The 22303-nt window shown below is 32.2% G+C and overlaps 1 protein-coding gene across 1 annotated transcript in view; it reads right to left on the reverse strand.

Moving 5' to 3' along the window:
* Nucleotides 1-22303, reverse strand: part of LOC107454045 (ecdysone receptor) — a 247598-nt gene that overhangs the window by 172759 nt on the left and 52536 nt on the right. The window contains exons 2-3 of the mRNA XM_071181001.2: nt 16030-16116; nt 3336-3390 (exon numbers count right to left, since the gene is read on the reverse strand). The gene's annotated coding sequence lies outside the window, so the exon portion shown is untranslated. The remainder of the gene's footprint in view (nt 1-3335; nt 3391-16029; nt 16117-22303) is intronic.

The raw sequence follows: 22303 nt of genomic DNA on the forward strand, positions 1-22303 counted from the left end.
AGGTCAAAGTTGCCCTCCCCATCTGCTTCCCCTAAGTGAAAGTTTTTTTTTTTATTTTAGAATACAACCCTGTGAAAGAAGGGAAACACCTTTCGTTCGAAATAATAACAATAAAAAAAAATTAAAATTTCAAAAAAATTTTTTTTAAGGGGTTGGCGGGGGAACCGTAACAACTGTTGTGTGCAACCAAAATAGAGGTACGCGTGAAGGTCAAAATGACACCAGCATCAGTACCCGGATATGATGATTGCTCCATTTTTTTTTCTTTCTTCTTCTATTAAGGTAAAGATGATTAAGAGATTTTAGAGATCAATAACAAAAAAAAAACAACTAAATTAACAATTGACTGTATTTTATTATTTTTTTTGTTATTTGTTATGAATGGAATATTATTATTTATCGTACTGAATTGCGGTGAGTTTATGGGGTTATTCCCCCCCCCCATTAAAAATGACTTATTTCAACTTTTACTACCTAATTAAGATCAAACTCTAACTAATCTAAATCAATTATAATGTTTATTAAAGTTGCATTGTAAGTATTTTTATGCTTTTCCAAAAACTCTTTGTTAACATTAGTATACCAGATTTTTTTGATGACTTTTCATCAAAATTGCAAATGTCAACATAAAAGGAACATTTTCTCTATAATTACTTTTATGATAAGCCTGAATTTTGGTTTAAATAAACTTTATTATTTATATAAGTTTAGGGTGAGTTTTTAACCAAAAATTTTATTCGAAAAAATTTTTATTAACTAGTATGGCCTGCAATCAAAACAGTGGTATATGCTTGATGGTCAGCATCAACAAAATGTTATTTTCAAAACTCCTCGTGTGATACAAAAAATTATTTTCCAAAAATAGCCTGATAAATATTTTTAAAAAAGCTCTTGTTAAATTAATGAAAAGTGCATGCTTATTACAAGAGAAAATTTCAAGCTTGTCAATTTTGAGAAAGTGTTCTTTGAGAATAAAGCAAGCAAAAGGGATTCTGCTGCGTTAAGTAGCAAGCTATTAACTCATAATACTAAAGAACAGAAAAACTCTAATTTAAAGTTTCATATATGTTGTAAGATAATTAAAAAAACCGGAGCTTTGGAGACAGTCTTCAGCCGGAATGACACAGGGGTTAAGGCACTGGACTTGTTATAGAGAAGTTCCGTGGCTTTATTCTAAGGGTGTCGGCTTATTCCTCTCTAGAAGGTATTGCTTAAAGCCCACCCAGTTTCAAACAAATCAATGTGGGAAGTGCCTAGAAGATGGACACAATTTAATCTGCTTAAGTACCCAGAAGATGGGCGCAAGTTAGTCCAGAAAGTAAGTGCCCGAAAAATGTGTACAGGTTAGTCTGGTAAGTAAGTGTCCAGAAGATGTGTACAAGTTAGTCTGGTACGTAAATACCGAGAAGAATAGTTCAAAGTAAGTGTCCAGAAAATGAGTAAAGGTTAAATCTGGGAAATAAGTGCCCAGAAAATGGGTACAAATTAATTTGGGATGTGCACAGAAAGTAGGTACAAGTGTGCCCATAAGAGAGGTACTTAATATCAAGCGCAATGCTGACCAAACCATCCCCATCATGCCTTTGGTCCCGAAAATTTATAACCTTAACTTTCGTTACCTACCTGGAAAACAATTTTTTGTTATGGGAATGCTTTATTACTCTCTTTTGCAAGCAACCCCCATCATTTTGGAACAAGGCCTAAATAATTCGTCAAGTCACTTTTTTTTTTTGTTAGCCTGACGCTTGTTAGCCTTATTACTGTGAGCTTACTTTTAAGCAAATCAGAAAATATATCATTCATTGCACTATTAGACTGACTTATTTCTGGCTGTTTGCAATGAGCCCCGAGTTGTGAAGACTTATTATAAATAGCCTTTAAGGTTTGTTGCAATTAACCTAAACAAATTAAGTCTGATCGAGTAATTCTTTGTGCATTTTTTGATTGTATTAAGCCTAAATATATCAGACGCATTGGAAAATAATGAAGACGCCTGGCGTACGGCAAAATGTAAGCGACATTCGCTAAGATGTGAATTCTTCAAATACCTTACGACACCGTTAGAAATGTTAGGATGTATAGAACCATAATACTGTACAAATTTGCTACCACCTTAATATAGTGCAGAGCTGAGTCATGTTATCGTACTTTTTAAACTTTTTACATGCTATGGATTTAACAGGAGTTACGGTTTAATTTAAAAACAAAAAATTGCGCCATATTCTTAATAATGTTAAGTAGTATTAGGCAATTAAGTGTAATCAAATTAATGTTCTTGATTAAATATACTAAAAATGAGATTTCAAAATTTAACAATTACGTTACATAAATAAGTTGTTGCTAACATCTTAATGTAGAATACAGGTATACAGTTGTTTAACTCAAAGTAAGTATAAACATATAATAACATTTAACAATTATGATCCAACATTGAATATTTTAAGAGTGAAGTGAATACTCTACATAATTACATTCAAACTAATTATTTCTTTCTTCTTTCAAATATGTTAATATATCATTGAATATCTAAAAAATAAAGCAGTTTCTGGCGACGAATCTTAACAAGTACATTCAAGCCAACAAGTTTTATTTTCTAACATTTTAATGCGTTGTTAAATATTTAAAAGACAAAGCTGTTTCAGTTGACCACTGTACATAATTACATTCAAAATTAATAATTAAGCAGAGATAATACAAAACAATATCAGTACCACTAATTATTTCTTCTTTTAATGCGTTATTTAAGTTTCTTTACTTTTTCTTCTTCCTTTAATCAATTTTTTTTTTTTTAGAGTTTAAAATTAAAGCTTTCCAAGGTGGCCATTAAAATCATAATTATATTTCCATTAAATCTATAATTATATTTAGACTAAAAATTTTTTCCTCCTTGTGTCTTTTTATTTTATTTTTTTGACCGTTGTTGAACAGCCGACCCAATTTTGGGTTTACGACTACCATTGTTCTACTCCGTAGCCTTGCAATTTTGAACCCAATCCAGAAGACAAAGGAACTCTTGGATCCAGTATTGGAAACAATGTGAATTCGTGGAGGATTTCTTGGTGGAACTAACCTTCATTTGCGTTACATGGAGAGGAAATCCTCCCACGGCTAGCTTTGCGGCAAGGGGACTCTAACCCATGATCCGTCTACCACTGAGAATATAGGCGGATCATGGGTTAGAGTCCCCTGGCCGTCAGGCTAACCGTGGTTGGTTTTCCTCTCCATGAAATGCAAATGAGGGTTAGAACCTTTAAAAAGTGTCTTTGAAAAAAATTATAAACACGTAAGTTGGTATTTATGTTATAAGAGTAATAATAAATGGAATATAAACATACCTATTATTTTTCCGCGAAGTTGCTGTATTCAAACATCTTTTCTAAGTTAAATAGTCTGCAGAAGAAAAAAAAATTTGAGAGAAGAGAAAAATTATTTCCAAAACATTTAAGAAAATACAATAATAAAATGAGCAAGTCGAAAGAAATAGAACGAGAAATTATCAGTCTACATAAATAATTAGGTAAAAACAATCAAAGAAAATGGTTGAATCCAGACAGACAGAAATAAGACAAATACACCAGACTAGAATGATAAACAATAAAACAGTCTGCAGTAAAGGAATTCTTATATTCTAACAAAACACATAATATAGATTTTAATTGAATAATATTTCGAATTATACACTTTCTATTTATGGAATCGCTAAAGAATAAACATTTCTTTCACAAAAGCCGAAAAAATGCTTATTAAATGAGTTAAATCACAATTTTGAATAGAGTTATTGTATGTTTTCATAAACAATTAGTTAGAGTTAATCTATAACTTATTAATATTTAAGAGTTAATATTAAATATTACAAAGTAGGAAATAGAAAAATAAAATTATATATAATTTTCGAAAACTAATGATAACAGAAAGAAATGCATATTCATTAAATGGTTATCCTTGTTATATAAATTCGTAATTTTTTCCGACATTCAAATATTCTTTTATGGATTTTAAAGAAAACGAGCATTACAAAAATACTGGACAACGTACTGAAAATTGATAACATAGTTTGTACAGTGATTCAGAAGGATAAAAGAAATCAACCTGAATAACCTTTAATCTAATGATCAAATTTTCGCTTACGAAAAGGTAATCTTGAAGGTTTGTACTCTTTAAAAATGATAATTAGTTAATATTACTTACAAATTGCTTCTTAAAGTGAAAATGCTTCTGTTTCCTGACGGATTCGGACATATGACCCTCTAATTTGAGTTGAGAAGGGGTCAGCAGCAGTTTGGGAAAATGTTTGCCAAAACTAATGCAGTGAGGAAAAAAGAAAAAGAAAAAAACATGTTGATGTGCCTTACACTTTAAACAAAAATTTTATTTTATACTTTTTATGCTATGTTACTATGAATCGTTTAAAATCGGAAAAGAGATCAATATTTTAAATATTGAAAAAGAAAAGTATATAACATTTTAAAAAATCGCCAATTTGGTGACAAATTTTGCTCCCAGATGAAAAATCGTTATAGCTGTTTTTCGAAACTCGGTCGCCAAAGAAACTAAATAAGCCGTAGTGTAAGTGCCTTACATTTGAAGCAATGCGATGAATTTAAACTATTTATATAAACTTGCCATGAAGAATTATCTGGGTTTTAGAGCAGACAAATAACTTAAACATTTTAAAAGTTATTTAACTTTTTTAAAAATCGCCAATTTGTTGACATTTTTTCACCTAGATGAAAATTATCAAAATCACTGCCTTATTTAACAGTTTTTGTAAATATTTATGAGCCCAGGTAATGCAGCACTGGAGCAAGTTTTTAAATATTGAAAAATTTCACCGCAAACGCTTTTCATTTTCACAAAACTGTGGCTTTTCTCCATATTAACGTATTGCGCCATTTTCAAAATAAGCGTAGACGGTGCTGGCTTTAGACAGGCTAATTTTGACCTAACAGTGATGAGTAACAGTTTCAAACTTACAGCAGTTATAAAAATAGCATATTATTCGCAAAAAGCATCATTTCATATAACGATTGAGCCTTCCAAAACCAGCCTTTGAGTATTTCTATGTGTCCAAACAATGCAGTGTGAGAGTGTTTATTCAAGTATAGGAAAAAGTAGATTACAAACGCTTTTCATAATTGGGTATACTATAGCCTACGTCACAGGTCGTGTTATTCCTACTAAATTTAACTAGTAAATAGCATTTTCTGCGAACCTTATTTCTAGCAAAAAGTAAACATGAAACAAAGTGTTTTGTTATAAGTCGCTACTCGCCAGGTTGGAATTGTATTAGTCTAAATTCCTTTAGAAATAATTTATTTTGTTGCTTTATCTAAGTTTATAAATTCAGTAAACATATTTAAAACTCAGTTTATTATTTAAACTAAAAGGTAAATGCTATTCCTAGTAAGTGGAAGTAGTTGTGTCTTTTTCATATTATACCCAATTGAGAAACTGTTGCTTTTCTGTAAATTGACATTTTAAAAAATTGGCATAGAGGGCGCTGGCTGAAGATTAACAAAACTTAACCAGACTGTTAAGTGAGAACTGTTAGAAACTCATAAACTACCTTCATCCCAATGTAGGCAATTCTTCGATCCTCGCCGGCCGAAGACTCCCCGTGTAGTAAATGGTGACTGATGCACGTTAAATCTGTCGAGTCTCAAAGTCCTCCATGTTCCCACAACAAATCAATACCTCTGGGGATACCGATCCAGGAGTTTCCTTGTCTTCTGGATTGGTTCAAAATTACAAGGCTTCGGAGTTGAACGTAAGTAGTCGTAAACCCATGAAATTGGGTCGGCTGTTCAACGACGGTTATAAAATAAAATAAAATGTAGGCAATTCGGGCTGATTTATGATCGTGCAACATAAAAAAAAATTAAATGTTTTTATGGTTTATTCCTGAGAACCAACAAGAATTCCCATCAAACCATCATGGAAATGTAAAGTTTGAACCATCGTGGACCATGACGGTTCATCATGGACAGTTGGTTCATGAGAATCAAACTTGTCTTGATGGTAAACCATCATAGTATTAAAGTAGCATTTTCTAACACGGAATGATGCCATTTTGTTGGCATATCAAGCACCATGAACGCATGATGGAAAATATTGGATGATGGTGACCTACAAATGATGATGGACCATCAAGAATCACACTAAAAACAACATAAACCATCAAATTTGATGGGACCAATCAAGAATTTTGAATCAGGTTGCTCTTGAAATATTTAAAAAAGTCAGTTTTTGTTTACTAGTTATTAGTGTTTTTTACAATGCAAAATAATTGGGACCAGTATTACTTTTTCGATACTGGTAAATCCAAAATATGTGTAACTCAATGGTTTCATTCAGGCATTAGTGTAGATTATTATTATTCTTTTTTTTGAACTAGTAGAAACCAATGTAGTATAGAACGAACTGAAATAATAATAAAAGATCCCAGTACATCTGGAATCTTCGAAAAGGTTTCACTTTTTATATACCCCGTCCTTCGTTTTACTATTGTGGCAGGAAGAACACCGCCAAGGTTACAATTAAGGGAGAATTACACGCACAAAAAAAATATAGATTGAGCTCATCTATACCTCTTTAGCATCTGTTCCAGTACTTCCGGTTGATGCAAAAAAAAGGGGGAAGAAAGATGCGATGATTGACCTTGGAATCGAAGATTTAACCTCGAAAAACACCCGCTCACATAATAATTCCACGCAAAGGGGTTATTTCCGGAAAACACATTTCAGAAAAATTGCAATAAAAATTCGTATGGATGTTTTAATTGTTTGAGTTAAATCATAGATTCTCAACCTTTTTAACGTTACCGCCCCCTTAAGGAGCAAAAATCATTTCAACGCCCCCCTTTGTAAAAATCCAGTTATTTAGTTTAGAGCAAGGTGACGGAGCGAGGTGTGCTGAATTATAAGAGGCAACATTAATCAATTTATTAAGAGTTACATTTGTTTGGTTTTTAAAACAAATAATGTGTACATTAACTCGATACTTTTCTCATGTCAGGTAATCGCAGTCTATTTGTTCTAATTAAAATAAATACGGTAATAAAAAATACAAAAAACCCTATGCTTAAAATCAATCATTTATTCTTAATTAGATAATTAAGAACACACCCAAAATAGTTTTTTTACACTAAAAAGTATTATCAACGAGACATTCGTTTCTTAACGTTTGGTTCAATACTTTAAGTGAGGTGAAGACGCAAGTCCCCTCGTTGCACAATTTCGAGATGATTTCTCTTTTTTGTGTGACAAGATCCGTAACAGCACTGAATCCACGTTCGACAAGGTAGGAGGAAGGGAAGACATTAAAATTTTTTTAACGATAGTCCGCAGTCCAGGGTAGAGGCGACAAAATTCTGTGAGACGATCATCACTTCAAAGTTTCCTTAGTTGAAAGTTCGACCAATTCCTCATAAATCTGAACCTCTGCTGTTTCAATATTCACAAAAGTGTGCATAACCCAATAACCCATTGAGGGACTTCCAGGGAACAAAACAGCTTCAAAACGGTCAGAAAAGTCCACGAGTAAAGAGTCAAGGTGTTGACAATATTCTTGTGCATCATCAGAGCGAATTTCACCTGCTTCACTGAACTCATTCCAACCAAAATTCTGCTTCCACAAAATGAGTTTTTTCAGAAAGGCAGAAATGACTGATTTTATAGGGATCAAGTTGATCTCGTCGGCATGAAGTTGTAAATTTATGCCATTAAATTATAATAATATAATCAGCCAAAGTCTTTCTCCAATTCTAGCAATCTGTCTCTCAGAGCTACATCTCTGTTTTAGAGAAACTTAAGCACTGAGTCGAAAAGATTCCAAAACCTATTGAGACAGGCGCCTTTGGAAAGTCAGAGAATCTCGGTGTGTAGTAGCAAACGATTGAATTCTTCATTATACACAGTTGTCTGAATAATCAATCGTTGAGAGCATTACTGCGAATTTTGTTCACAGCAAATATAACATATTGCAATAACTGATGCAAACGGTCTCTGATATTTCCCCCCACTAAATGCTGTCTGTGAATCAGGCAGTGAACAGCTAAAATATCTGGTATTTCCCTTTACAAAAGGGCGTAAGCCCACGATGTCGACCCACCATTGCAGGAGCTCCATCAGTGGCATCGACATAATATTCGCATGAGGAATGTTTTTCTCTGTAAAATAATCTTGGACAGTATTAAAATAGATTTACGTTTAGTATCTACAATCAAGCTTCTTGCAAAAAGCATCTTGTGACTACTTTTTCCTACCTTTCCAAACCGGACCTACGCCTACAGTAAAGCTTACATTGAATGGCAAGGTTGATTCCTCAACTTGAATGAAAAATTCGTTGGATATCAAAAGTTTACTTAAAGAAGCTTCAACATCTTTAGACATCTCACCATTTCGTAACCCGCACTGTATCGTTGCTTAATGAGATATTTCGGATTACATTGGATGTGGCTGGATGGCGTAAAACTGTTTCTAAAACTTGACAACCGGCAGTATCAACTTTGATCCGATAGTATGAGCCTTCCCAGAATTAGCAATCAATTTTGATATATTATAAGAAGCTATCAAACCATCGTCGCATTTTTGTGATGAGATTGCTAGCAACCTGGAGACCGCAGGTGCTTTCAGAAACTTGTCTTTGATGTTCGCGAAAAATGACAAATATTTATTTTGTTTGTCAGGATGAGTTTTTTGCAAATGCTCCTGCTAATGGAAGGATTTAATTGTCTCATTAGATAAAACTTTATTACAAAGTAAACACATGGGCAGTTGAGAGTTCAACAGCGATTGAACAAATCCATACTTCAAGTTCGTGGCACGGTATTGATGATACTTCTTTTTGTTAACCGACATTGTTGGTGGCAGCGAAGTTCAAACGATGAAAGAAAATCAATTATTTCTCCAAATTAATAAATAATTTATGGTAAGGAACTAATTCGCGCATATACCTGGCTAAATAAACAATGAGATCGAATCGAAACTAGGGAAAAAACTGTAAGGAAGGTAACGAAAATCATCATAAGAAACACAATCAAACATTCTTACCGAAAGCTCATGCTCTTCGATTTCCGTCAAATGACTTGAATGAGTCAGAGCCATTCGCGAAATAGCTATGATGAATCAGAGGCAAAAACTACAGACTCATGAGCTGCGCTGTGTTGGTTCGGATTGGAGAAAGGGTGTCATATAAGTTCGTTTTATCGGGGGTACAAAAGATGTAATAATCTTAATTTATTATGTTAATTTAATCTTTATTTTCCTTTAATATTAATTTCAGATTAATTTTATTTATTAAATAAATTTAATTTAGTAATTTTATTTGTAAGTTTTAAAATTAAATTTGAATGACAAAAATGCTCATCGCCCCCCTACCGCCCAAAACATATCCAACGCCCCCCTAGCGCCCAAAACAAGTTCACCGCCCCTCAGCATACTCTCAACGCCCCCAGGGGGGCGGTATCGCCCCCGTTGAGAAACAATGAGTTAAATCTTAGCAGACAAAATCTGCATTAAGTGCATATGCAATTCTGCATATGCAATTTTATCAATTAATACTACTTAAACAACATGGCACTTTCTGATTCTACAATTTCAGGAAAATGTTGAGACATAATATAGGTACCTGGAACCACATTATGATGCAAATTTGTCAGAATCTTAATAAGGTGTAAATTGAACCATTTTTAAATTCAAGATGAACCATAGTATGTGTTCAAGAGCAAACAATGCGCATGCGTCGTCATTGCATGAGTTGCCATGACGACAGCTGCTGTTTAATAATCTTAAGAATTACATTGTCGCCATAGCAACGCATGTAATGACGACGCAAGCTTACTGTTTACTCTTGAACATACAGTTTAAATAGAATACATAGATCAAATAGAAGAGATAGATTAAATGAAAGAGACAGATCAAATAAAAGAGACAGATCAAATAAAAGAGACGGATCAAATAAAAGAGATAGATCAAATAAAAGAGACAGATCAAATAAGAATAGATTGAATAAGACATTCGATATGGTTTAAATTGGCATCATATTAAGGAGACTGCAAATTTAAATTTATTCTGGCTCATATTTTCTAACACTGTTTGATAAATCTGGAGATGATAAAACCATGAATATTAAATTAACTATATGTTTTTAGAACTCATGGATATTGTTAAAATTTAAATATTCACTATAACAGAAATGCTTTTTTTTTTAAAGGAAGTTATAAATAACATTTTAAAATTCCAGTCGCTTACCTTCTCACTGAAGAATTTAGTCATTTTTTGTTCTTCTTGGAGAGCAGAGTAATAAATGAAACTTAAAAGATTTCCGAAAAAATTTATTCTTTTAACACTGATAGTCATTTTGATAAAACTTAATGATAATGCTTCGTCATGATTAGAATTTCATCCAAATTTTTTTAAAATTATTATTTAGTTTTCTGTTACAGTATTGAATCTCATTAAATCATAAATTTTCATTTATCTAGTCAGTGGTGCAAAGAAAGTTAACTCCCTAGTATATTTTTGCAATTTTATGTAACCATATTAATTGCATATATTCACTGTGTACAGTTTTCTATAAAATATAATATGAAACTAAAAAAAAAAAAAAATATTTAGTTTCCATTTAATGATTTTAAAACTGTAATTCCAATATGTATAGTATAAAATGTTGTATGTTTAAGTAAAATCATAGAATTATTTTATAATATAATAAAAGAACATCGTATTTAATTTTAAACATTTCAATTTGAATGTTACTTTCCATTTTGATAGAAATAGCTGAAAAGACAAAATAAGTTCATTATAAATAGTATAACAGTTAAAAAAGGGTTTAAGATAACTGCAACAAATGCACGTTAAATATCTATATAGTAAAAATAGCAAGGCTGCTAAATTAGAGATAGATAAATAATTTACATTTTTTTTTTCAAATGCCCGATTGGGGAATGACCTTTCGTCATATAGGTATTTACAGGGCAGATTTGTTGGCCACTATTTCAGGAGCACTATATTAGGTGGACCAACTCGTTGCTCCCACAGTAAGGACAGATAGTACAGAGTATGAAAGAACATCCATGCCTTGCCCGGGATCCGAATCCAGAACCTTTCTGACGTAAGGCCAGTTTCCTGACCCCTACAGTAATAATTTATAGTTAAATACCGTTATAATTTAAAACTACATGAGAACAAAAAAATATTTTAAGATCATTTTTGTTAATTAAGGATTTTATCATTTAATGCTTGCAGGCAATAATAATTCAAAAATATTTAAGACCAATGTTATTTTATGCTTCAAAAAATGAAGCATATATACGTTTAGCAATCTTAAATAAGCCAATCGTTGAAGAAGAAATTGAACTACACTCACAGCTTTACATTTCAAAAGCTCGATGTCTTTCTTATAATGGATATTTCAGGAAACATTAGCCCAATGTATCGTGAAGAAGTTATTTTATCTGATCCAAGCTAATACAACGGAAAAAAAAAAGTAGTTTATAAATCATACCTACGGGTTCGCAGACACAGTTGGCCGGCAAATATTCTGTATAAAATGCATTTCTTCAAAGAAATTGTTGACATAGCAAATATCACAATATAAATTTGAAAGTAAGATTTGCGTCAAGGAAACATGCCCGAAAAAAAATAAAAAAAATAAAATAGAAGCATTTCCGGACAATTTCCTGACCAGTTAGGAATACTGATAAGAAGAATAGGAACTCTAGAATAGAAGAATACATTTCTAGCATCCATTGATGGTCACAAGTAAATATATAAATAAAAATCTTTTTTTTTTGCAAACGGGTTTTTGCATTTTTTTTAAAGGTAAATCCTTAAATAAAAAGTACAAAAAAACACGTAAGAAAAATAATTTAAAAAACAATTATCTTAAAAAATTTCGATATCAGTACAGATGGTAGGTAGGTACTTAATTCACTTCGCCCTAGAGCTGCACAATGGGCTATTGGCGACGGCCTGGGAAACATCCCTGAGAATGATCCGAAGACATGCCATCGCAATTTTGATCCTCTGCAGAGGGGATGGATCCCCTGCTTTGATTGCCCGACGACCTGCGTGCAAAGTCGAGCACTTTACGATCGAACAGTTTAACTAGGACCTTTACCGCGCACCCTCGGTCCCTACTCAGGCTGATCAAAATTGTTACCCACACGCATACTGACCACAGCCAGTTATGTTTGACTTCGGTGTTCAACTGGGAACCGTGTTTATACGATCAGTCCACTGCGGGACCAGTACGGATAAAAAAACAAGAATTATTGTTAAATTACGCAAATTCTTGTTCAAAAGCATAACATTATTCGATAACAAAATTTCGAAAAAGCTGACCGGTCTGTGTAGTGGGCAGGGAACTGTCCTTGCATCAGAAAGGTTCTGTGTTCGAATCCCGGGTACGGCATGGATGTTCTTTACTTCTCTGTACTATCTGTCCTCACTGTGGGAGCGACGTTGGCCCACCTAATATGGTGCCCCTGAAAGAGAGGCCAACAAAATCGCCCTGTATATGCCTGAACTGACGAATGTCAACACAGGTGGGCATTAGAAAAGAAAGAAAAAAATTCGAAAAATACCGGTTTTTTCTCGTGCATTGCCCTAAAAGAAATTTCTTTCAATTAATTTGATTTATTTCAAGAAAAGCTAGATGCGCAGTCGTTGCTGTAGGTGGAGTCTTAACCTAGTACGACTTCGGCCGAGGTTCGATTCGCCGTTTAGTGCCTGATCGGATTTCACTTTCTTCGATCGTGTTTTTGCAGTTTGGTTTCTATTTTAACTTTATGTTCCTGACTGGCTTAGGTTCCTGATCCCCCCCCCCCCGCTTACTGATCGCAGCCAGAGATGCTTGATTTAGGACTGGGAACCGTGTCTTTACAATCAGTCTCCACTGCGGGACCAATATTGATTAAAATAATCATTTCAAAACGCCAAATTTGGAAGCAACTAAAAAAGTGCTTAAAAGTAGCAAATAAATCGTGTTATTATAAAAACTGCTCACTCATATAATGATTTTTTTAAAAAGTGCATTAATAATCACTAGTAGAGCCTTAAGGTCATTATTTTTGAAAATTTATATTGATTGATGATATGCTGATATGATTGATGATGATATGATATGATATGATGATGAACAATATGATTGATGATGATATTGATTGATAGCTTATGTTACCATGAATGACCGAAAATCAAGAGAATGTCGACTTTCACCGGTGAATGTCATAATCCCTTCGGTGAATGTCCGAAATATTTGTTATATCCGATTTGATATTAATTTATTCGTTGATATTATTATATTTATTCGATATTTTAATATCTGTCGAGGATAGATCAAGAGAAACAGGTTAGTCCGAGTACAGGTTAATTGCATACGGGGCAGTAGTATTTGACCTTACGAAAACATTGATGTAGGGCATACCGGGCAAATCTATACCGGACAGTTGCAGTGACCCTTAAAATAAATATTGATGTGGAGCATACCGGGTAGTGGCACTGACCTAGTATATGTTACGGACATTTACCAAAGCGACTATGTGATTGTTAACATTCACCGGTGGAAATCAACAACCAGCAATTTCGGTCATTCAACACTTACACTGTTTTGAAAAGTTTTTTCTCTTCCAATTATTCATGCTCGAATGTAAAATGATAATATCGCAAAACAAATTATTGAAATTTAGCATTTTTTTAGAGATTATTTGTGTAAATAAAAATTAAGATTAATATCTTGAAAGCTCATAGTTGTTTTTGTGTAGCATACATAGTGTCATTCAACATACTAGCTCTAATGCAAAGCTATAACTTCCCTAACGTGATATACTCACATTATGGCTGTAAGATCTTCAGCTTTTTTTTTATTACCAAACCTACTTTGCTAAGAGCTACAGAGAAAAAAAAAATGATAAATACTGGGGCAAATTGCCTGCCATATTTATTACTTTCCTTAATAAGAAGGACTTCCGGGAAGAAGACACAGATATATATGTACGCCCCCACTTCATTTTTTTTTCTTAAAGGTGGCCAATACATAACTGTTTATGGGCACGATCATAAATATGTTTATTTCACTATACAGTTAAGGAGGAAAAAGCCCATACCATAAATAAGCATCAATGTGACCTGATAGTTTTTATCATAATATCAGTTTTCATAAATTGGAAAATGCATATTAATATTAATTTTAATCGGTGGTGTTTACTTAAAAGGCCTCTAACCTCGGCATCTTGGATTTTAGGTAAATTTTTGATTAACGCTGTTTTTCGACGCTCTGTCGCCAAGAAAAATAAAAGAGTCATAATTTAAGTGCCTTTCACTTGAAACAATGCGATGATTTCAAACTATATATATAATATTGACGTGAAGAGTTATCTGGGTTTTAGAGCAGATAAATAACTTAAATATTTTAAAAGTTATTGAACTTTTTTTAAAATCGCCAATTTGGCGACATTTTTTCACCTAGATGAAAATTATCAAAATCACTGCCGTATTCTCAGTTTTTGTTAATTTTTATGACCCCAGGTAATGCAGCATTGGAGAAAGTTTTTAAATATTGAAAAATTAGATCACAAACTCTTTTCATTTTCACAAAACTGTGGCTTTTCCCCATATTGACGTTTTGCGCCATTTTCAAAATAAGTGTAGACAGCGCTGGCTTTAGATCAGCTAAACTTGACCTTAACAGTCCAGAGTAACAGTTGTAAACTCTCAACAGTTAGTAAAATAGCATCATTTCATGTTACGACGGAGCATTCGAAAAAGCAGCCCTAACGTTTTCTTCTAATTTTTTTTTGTACTTCACAAACATTTGATGATATAGCATTATTCGACTGCTCATTTAAAAAGGTGAAAAATAAATTTTGCTTTATTATATTAAGGTGACAAGGGACTTTCAAAAAAAATTCTGGAATAAGAGCAAAACTGATGAAGTTATGACCATTTCAGTTTTGACCACACCCCTTTGTTTACCTTTTTTTGAATGCAGGTAACTGTTAAAATTAGTTTAGTTTAAAATTAATTTTAAATTAGTTAAATATTTTGTTAATTTTTTAAAGAAATTTAAAGTCTATAATTATTAAACTTTTTCATTAGACAATATTTATAGGTATTTATATTAAAAACAAGAAATATTTGCTCAGAAGTAAAATTTGCAATGAAAAAGTAGTAAATGTCATTTTTCTCAAAATGTCTTTTTTGACAAATTTACAAATTTCAAACTGTTCCAGCGTAATGAATTTTCGTTCTATTGACCTGAGAATTTAATGCTATATATTGATAAATATTATTAACATTTTGTTGGAAAAGTTTTTTGAATTAAGTGAATAGAATTTTTTTTATACATGATATTTTATAGAGGTATGATGATTTTTTCCTAAAAATGTAGGTTTTTTACTGTTTTTTTAATGTTATTTGTTTCTATAATAAAAAATAAAAAAGTACTCCCAACAATTTTTTCAATATTACCTAATATGTAATATTTTAAAAGAATTTTGTCATTTTGACCAAATTTCAGACACGAGGAGTAATATAAAAAAACATAAAAAATTCAAAAATTTTAATTTTTTAATTTCTTAAATTTTGAAATATTTCTTTGAAATTTTGTATAAAAGTTGTTTTTAACAATATAAATGTATTCTGAAAATTTCAAGCAAATCCCTTCATAATTACAAAAAAAAAATTTGAAAGCCCCTTGTCGCCTTAAGAAACATAAGCGCATGATCATTGTTGGAACTTGAAAGGATCTTTCCTCAAATTGTTAAAGCAATAAAGTCACGCCATTTGTAGTTTTAGTCAGTAACGTATGTCAGTGTTCAGATTTTTAAAAAAATCTAATTTTTAATTCACTGTAAATCGTTAAAGCCCAATTTGGATGACGCTAAAAATTGCGTTAATGTTAATTGCACAAAAACAATAACATTTATCAAAAACCAGACAACTGTATATTATTTAACTATTTTTCAAAAACTGCTGATTGGAGAAATGATATTGGCATAATTTTGTTAGAAAAAATAAATATACTCACTTTATATCTCAAATTCTGATTTGGTGATGGCCTTATATTTCATTCGTATCTAACTGCTGAACTGAGTAAATATCCACCATCAGAGTGCTTGAAAAAATTTAAAAAAGAGGATTAAAAGCATATTTAGAATTTTCCTTCATCCCCCATAGCCTCATAAAATTTAGTTATTATTATATTTATTGGAAAAAAAATGTTTTTCACTTCAAATTATTACATTTCGATGCAGAATTATTCCATAAACAATTCCCTTCATATAATGTGATACTTTAAACTATAAAACGGATATTTCTCACTGCACGATGCAATACTAAATTTTATAATATTTTTCATAAGAAAATGCAATACACACTTTCGACTATAAAGCTTTTCACTTCACAATGCAATACTTTCCCCATTATAAAACGATATTCTTTTTTTTTACCATACAATGTGATGCTTTTCCACTATAAAATAAATATTTTTCTCTCTAAAATATAAAACGGATAATTTTCTCAGTAAAATTTTATAGTTTTGCAGATAAAGATGGATACTTTTCACTGTACAATGCAAAACTTTCCCATTATAAAACGGATATTTTTCATTATAAAACGTGATATTTTCCAGCATAAAACAGATCACTAAAAAATGCGTTACTTTTCACTGTTAAAACGGATGTTTCACATTTTAAAATACCATACTTTCCACAATAAAGCAGGTATTTTCCATTATAAAATAAGTATTTTCCTCTCTAAAATATAAAACGGATAATTTTCTCAGTAAAATTTGATACTTTTACGGATAAAGACTGATACTTTTTATTATACAATATAAAATTTTACCATTGTAAAACGGATATTTTTCAACATAAAATAGATCACTAGAAAATGTGTTACTTTTCACTGTCAAAGCGGATATTTCACACTTTAAAATACGATTTTTTCCACTATAAAACGGGTATTTTACACTACAAAACATGATATTTTCCACTTTGACAATAAGAAAACTATTGTCGAGTTGATTTCTTCACAGCTAAAACAATAACTGGGCAAGAGTAAGTTCGTTCATATTAAATTTAGGATAAAGAAAAATATTTAAGTTACAAGTTCTAACAGTAGAAATAAAATTTTAAGAGTAGAAAAAAAAAAGTTAAACTGTTTTATTTCAGGAAATTAAAATTTGTTATGACTAGTAGTAAAAAATGAAAGAATCAGAATAAAAGAAATTCAATTGTCTCATTTCAGAAAAGGAAAATCATTTCAGAAATCAAAGAAATCTAATATAAATTCTAGAAAGAAAAAAATAAGTAACGGGGCATTTCACTGAAGTGGCTTGCAGAGGTATATATGACTGCAGAGGGATTGGATTCTTGATTTAACTCGATTTCCCTGAAGAGAGTATAATAATTGGAGGAAGCGAAAAAATTTAAATTGAAAAAAAAATTGACAAAATATATTATTTATAGAAATCTCTTTTTTTTTATTTAAAAGTAACGTTAATACTTTACTTTTTATAACGCAATAGCACGCTATGGGTTTGGGAGGCTATGGAGGTTAAAGCTCCCTAGTTTCATGACCAATGGCAAGATTGTGGCATTGCGCACAAGCCCTCTTTACTTTCCAAGTCTTCTGGACTTGATTCAGCAAAAAAATTGGAACAAGTTGAATAAGGAACAACAACTTTCCAGGCATTGATCTGATGATTAGTAGGCTTCCATAGGCACCATTAGGGCACCACTAGGGGGTCGAACCATAGCTCTTCACAGTGATAGTTCAGTGCCTTACTCACTAATCTATCGCGTTTACATGTAAATGAGAGCGAAAATTATTCTATGGTTAAAAATTAATTTCCAACAAAATATTCCAATTGTTTTCTATTAAGGCAGGGGTAGCCTGGTTGGTAGGGCACTGGGGTCGTAGGTTCGATAAACGCCGGCCGAAGACTCTCCGTGTAGTAAATGGTGACTGATGCACGTTAAATCTGTCTAGTCGCAAAGTCCTCCATGTTCCCATAACAAATCATACCTCTGTGGGTACTGATCCAGGATTTTCCTTGTCTTCTGGATTGGGTTCAAAATTACAAGGCTACGGAGATGAACATTAGTTGTCGTAAACCCAAAATTGGGTCGGCTGTTCAACGACGGTTATAAAATATAAAATTGTTTTCTATTGTAATGAATATTTTAATTTTATATATGATCTCATATTTTACATTTTTGTTTTGTGTATTTCATATATTTGCTTATATGCATTTTATATGTGTTTCCATATGTATTGTTTTTACATGCATATGCGTGTAGTTATCTGTGAATATGAATTATAATTGTAATTTTAAATTGATTATTTAGTCATTTTTAAATTTATTTGAAAATTAAAATAATTACATTTACATTCATCAGTTAAAAAAATTTTTTTAACGGTTTAAGTGATAAAATAACATTAATGTTGCTCCTTAGCCCCTTCTATTTTTCTTTGTTTCACTAAGTAGTATTTAGTATATAGTTATAGTAGTATCGAAAAAAATTTAATATCGAAAAACTTGTTTCCTGTTTCTTTATCTAATGGCGTGCAATAAAAATTAAGTAAACTTACAATACTATGTTCAATACTATGTTTCAAAAGGTATGGTAAGTGTCGAAGTGCATTTTAGGCACGTGCTGATGACAGAAAAAAAAAAGAAATGAAAAAAAGGGGACATTACAAGGTCGAACACAAAAATGCAATAAAGACATTCTTTGTATGAAAAAAAAGTGAAAGAAAAAAACACTATCTTGATGAAAAAGGTAAGTATCGCCTGATGAAAAGCCATCATAAACGTGATGGCAGACAAGTTGCTCCTCTATCATCATCTCTAGAGAAGCGGAGATTGATGCACGCAATCTAGGCCGAGTGCAAGTGCAATCATTTCTTAGCTTCAATGCAATCACTGATTTAACAACAATTTTTTTTTCTTAGCATACAAACAATATTAATAAGTTATATGATTATATTGTATATGCTAATGCGAAAGTCAGAGATTCGATAAAGTTCAGTTGACTAATTGAACAGTGACATTCATGTAGTCGCTTTGAACCTAGAAGAATGTCGAAATTCATCTATGAAATGTTCACAATGTTAACGTGAAAGTTCGAAATTCGATGCAGCGAAACTTTCCTCTACTATTTGAATATTGACATTCACGTAATTGCTACAACAAAGAAAAATTTCGATATTCGTCATGCTGAATAAAAAACAGTTCGTTCTTAAAGTTGGTGGGAAAATCAATCAGAAATTCAATAAAGTTCAACTTCCATCTACTATGTGAACATCTACATTCACGTAATCGCTTTGAACACAGAAAAATGTCGATATTCATCGGTGAATGGTAAAAAAACAAAAGCAACTCTTTTATAAAGTTAACGTAAAAGTCAGAAATTCAATAACTCAACTTTCCCCAACGTTGACATTCACGTAATCGCTACACCATAGAAAAATTTAGATATTCATCGAGCTAAATTCGAGTTCGAGTATAAAGTTAGTGTGAAAATCAACCAGAAATTCAATAAAGCTCAACTTGCATCGACTATGTGAACATCTACATTCAGGTAATCGCTTTGAACACAGAAAAATGTCGATATTCATCGGTGCATGGTAAAAAAACAAAAACAACTCTTTCACAAAGTTAACGTAAAAGTCAGAAATTCAATAACTCAACTTTCCCCAACGTTGACATTCACGTAATCGCTACACCATAGAAAAATTTAGATATTCATCGAGCTAAATTCGAGTTCGAGTATAAAGTTAGTGTGAAAATCAACCAGAAATTAAATAAAGCTCAACTTCCATCGACTATGTGAACATCTACATTCAGGTAATCGCTTTGAACACAGAAAAATGTCGATATTCATCAGTGAATGCTAAATAAAAAACAATTCCTTCATAAAGCTAAAGTTAAAGTCCGAGATTCGATACAGCTCAACTTTCCCCGACTATTTGAATGTTGACATTCACGTAATCGCTAAAAGAAATAAAAATTTCTAATCATTGATTCATCGAGCTAAATAAAAAAACAGTTCGTTCCTAAAGTTAGATAGAAAATCAACGAGAAATTCAATAAAGCTCAACGTCCATCTACCTTGTGAACATCTAAATTCACGTAATCGCTTTGAACACAGAAAAATATCGATATTCATCAGTGAATGCTAAAAAAACAAAAACAACTCCTTCACAAAGTCAACATGAAAGTCAGAAATTCAATAACTCTCCTTTCCCCGACTATTTGAGCGTTGACATTCACGTAATCGCTACATCATAGAAACATTTCGATATTCATCGAGCTAAATTAGAGTTCGAGTATAAAGTTAGTGCGAAAATCAATCAGAAATTCAATAAAGCTCAACTTCCATCGACTATGTGAACATCTACAGAGCTAAACATTCGCCGAGCTAAATAAAAAACAGTTCGTTCCTAAAGTTAGATAGAAAATCAACCAGAAATTCAATAAAGCTCAACGTCCATCTACCTTGTGAACATCTAAATTCACGTAATCGCTTTGAACACAGAAAAGTATCGATATTCATCAGTGAATGCTAAAAAAACAAAAACAACTCCTTCACAAAGTCAACATGAAAGTCAGAAATTCAATAACTGAACTTTCCCGGACTATTTGAACGTTGACATTCACGTAATCGCTACATCATAGAAACATTTCGATATTCATCGAGCTAAATTAGAGTTCGAGTATAAAGTTAGTGCGAAAATCAATCAGAAATTCAATAAAGCTCAACTTCCATCGACTATGTGAACATCTACAGAGCTAAACATTCGCCGAGCTAAATAAAAAACAGTTCGTTCCTAAAGTTAGATAGAAAATCAACCAGAAATTCAATAAAGCTCAACGTCCATCTACCTTGTGAACATCTAAATTCACGTAATCGCTTTGAACACAGAAAAATATCGATATTCATCAGTGAATGCTAAAAAAACAAAAACAACTCCTTTACAAAGTCAACATGAAAGTCAGAAATTCAATAACTGAACTTTCCCCGACTATTTGAACGTTGACATTCACGTAATCGCTACATCATAGAAACATTTCGATATTTATCGAGCTAAATTAGAGTTCGAGTATAAAGATAGTGCGAAAATCAATCAGAAATTCAATAAAGCTCAACTTCCATCGACTATGTGAACATCTACAGAGCTAAACATTCGCCGAGCTAAATAAAAAACAGTTCGTTCCTAAAGTTAGATAGAAAATCAACCAGAAATTCAATAAAGCTCAACGTCCATCTACCTTGTGAACATCTAAACTCCGTAATCGCTTTGAACACAGAAAAATATCGATATTCATCAGTGAATGCTAAAAAAACAAGAAAAACTCCTTCACAAAGTCAACATGAAAGTCAGAAATTCAATAACTCAACTTTCCTCGACTATTTGAACGTTGAAATTCAGTAATCGCTACAACATTGAAAAAGTTCGATACTTGTCAAGCTAAATAAAAAACAGTTCGTTAATATTTTGAAGTATTTTTTTTTTCAACAATTGAAACTTCGCGACTTACTCTAGGTTTACCTAAACTTAATTTTTTTTCTCTTTTAAACTTTAAATTAGTAATGAAGGATAAACAGAATTTGCTACGAAAATTTTTTGTCGCGAGATGGCGTCCTCTTAAGCCAAAATGGCACGATTGTTATAAGGGCGCTGATCTGTCGTTTGGAAGTACTGAGACTCGAACTTGGTGATTTTGTGACGAATAAAATCATCGCCAAGCGACAACAATTATTCCATAACTTCTTGAAGCCACGCCACAGCTTCAAATCAATCAGTAATAGCTTGCCAAAGAAATTAAGGTGGGCAGCGCGTAATGCTGACCACGTTATCGCCATCATGCCGGTGGTTGCGAAATTGTCGAACCTTCCGTGACCCCTTTTCGGGTTCAGAATCGCATGCTGTTGGTATGCTTATCTTAACATAAGAGAAATTTTTGAATAATAGTAATTTAATCTTTTGCTAATGCAAGCAACATTTTTAACACCTACAAACCTGCAAACACTGAAATTGCAATTCAATCTTAGAAAAAACTTTTAGATTGATGGTCGAGTTTAATGATGTAAAAATCCCAATTGCAGATAACATTGAACACTAAATGCAGATTTCCTGCTCTCTTACAAAATTTTGCAGAATAAGGGAGAAAAATAACAGAAAGCATTTTTCTGCATATTAAAATGAAGAAAAAGGGTAGATATTTTGCTGCATTCAAAGAATCTGTTGAATATGTAGAGAAAAGTATTTAAAAAAAATAGTGATCACCAAAA

Source organism: Parasteatoda tepidariorum, chromosome 8 (genome assembly GCF_982258835.1).
Source record: "Parasteatoda tepidariorum strain Cologne lab strain chromosome 8, Ptep-v5.0, whole genome shotgun sequence".
Lineage (NCBI taxonomy): Eukaryota > Metazoa > Arthropoda > Arachnida > Araneae > Theridiidae > Parasteatoda > Parasteatoda tepidariorum.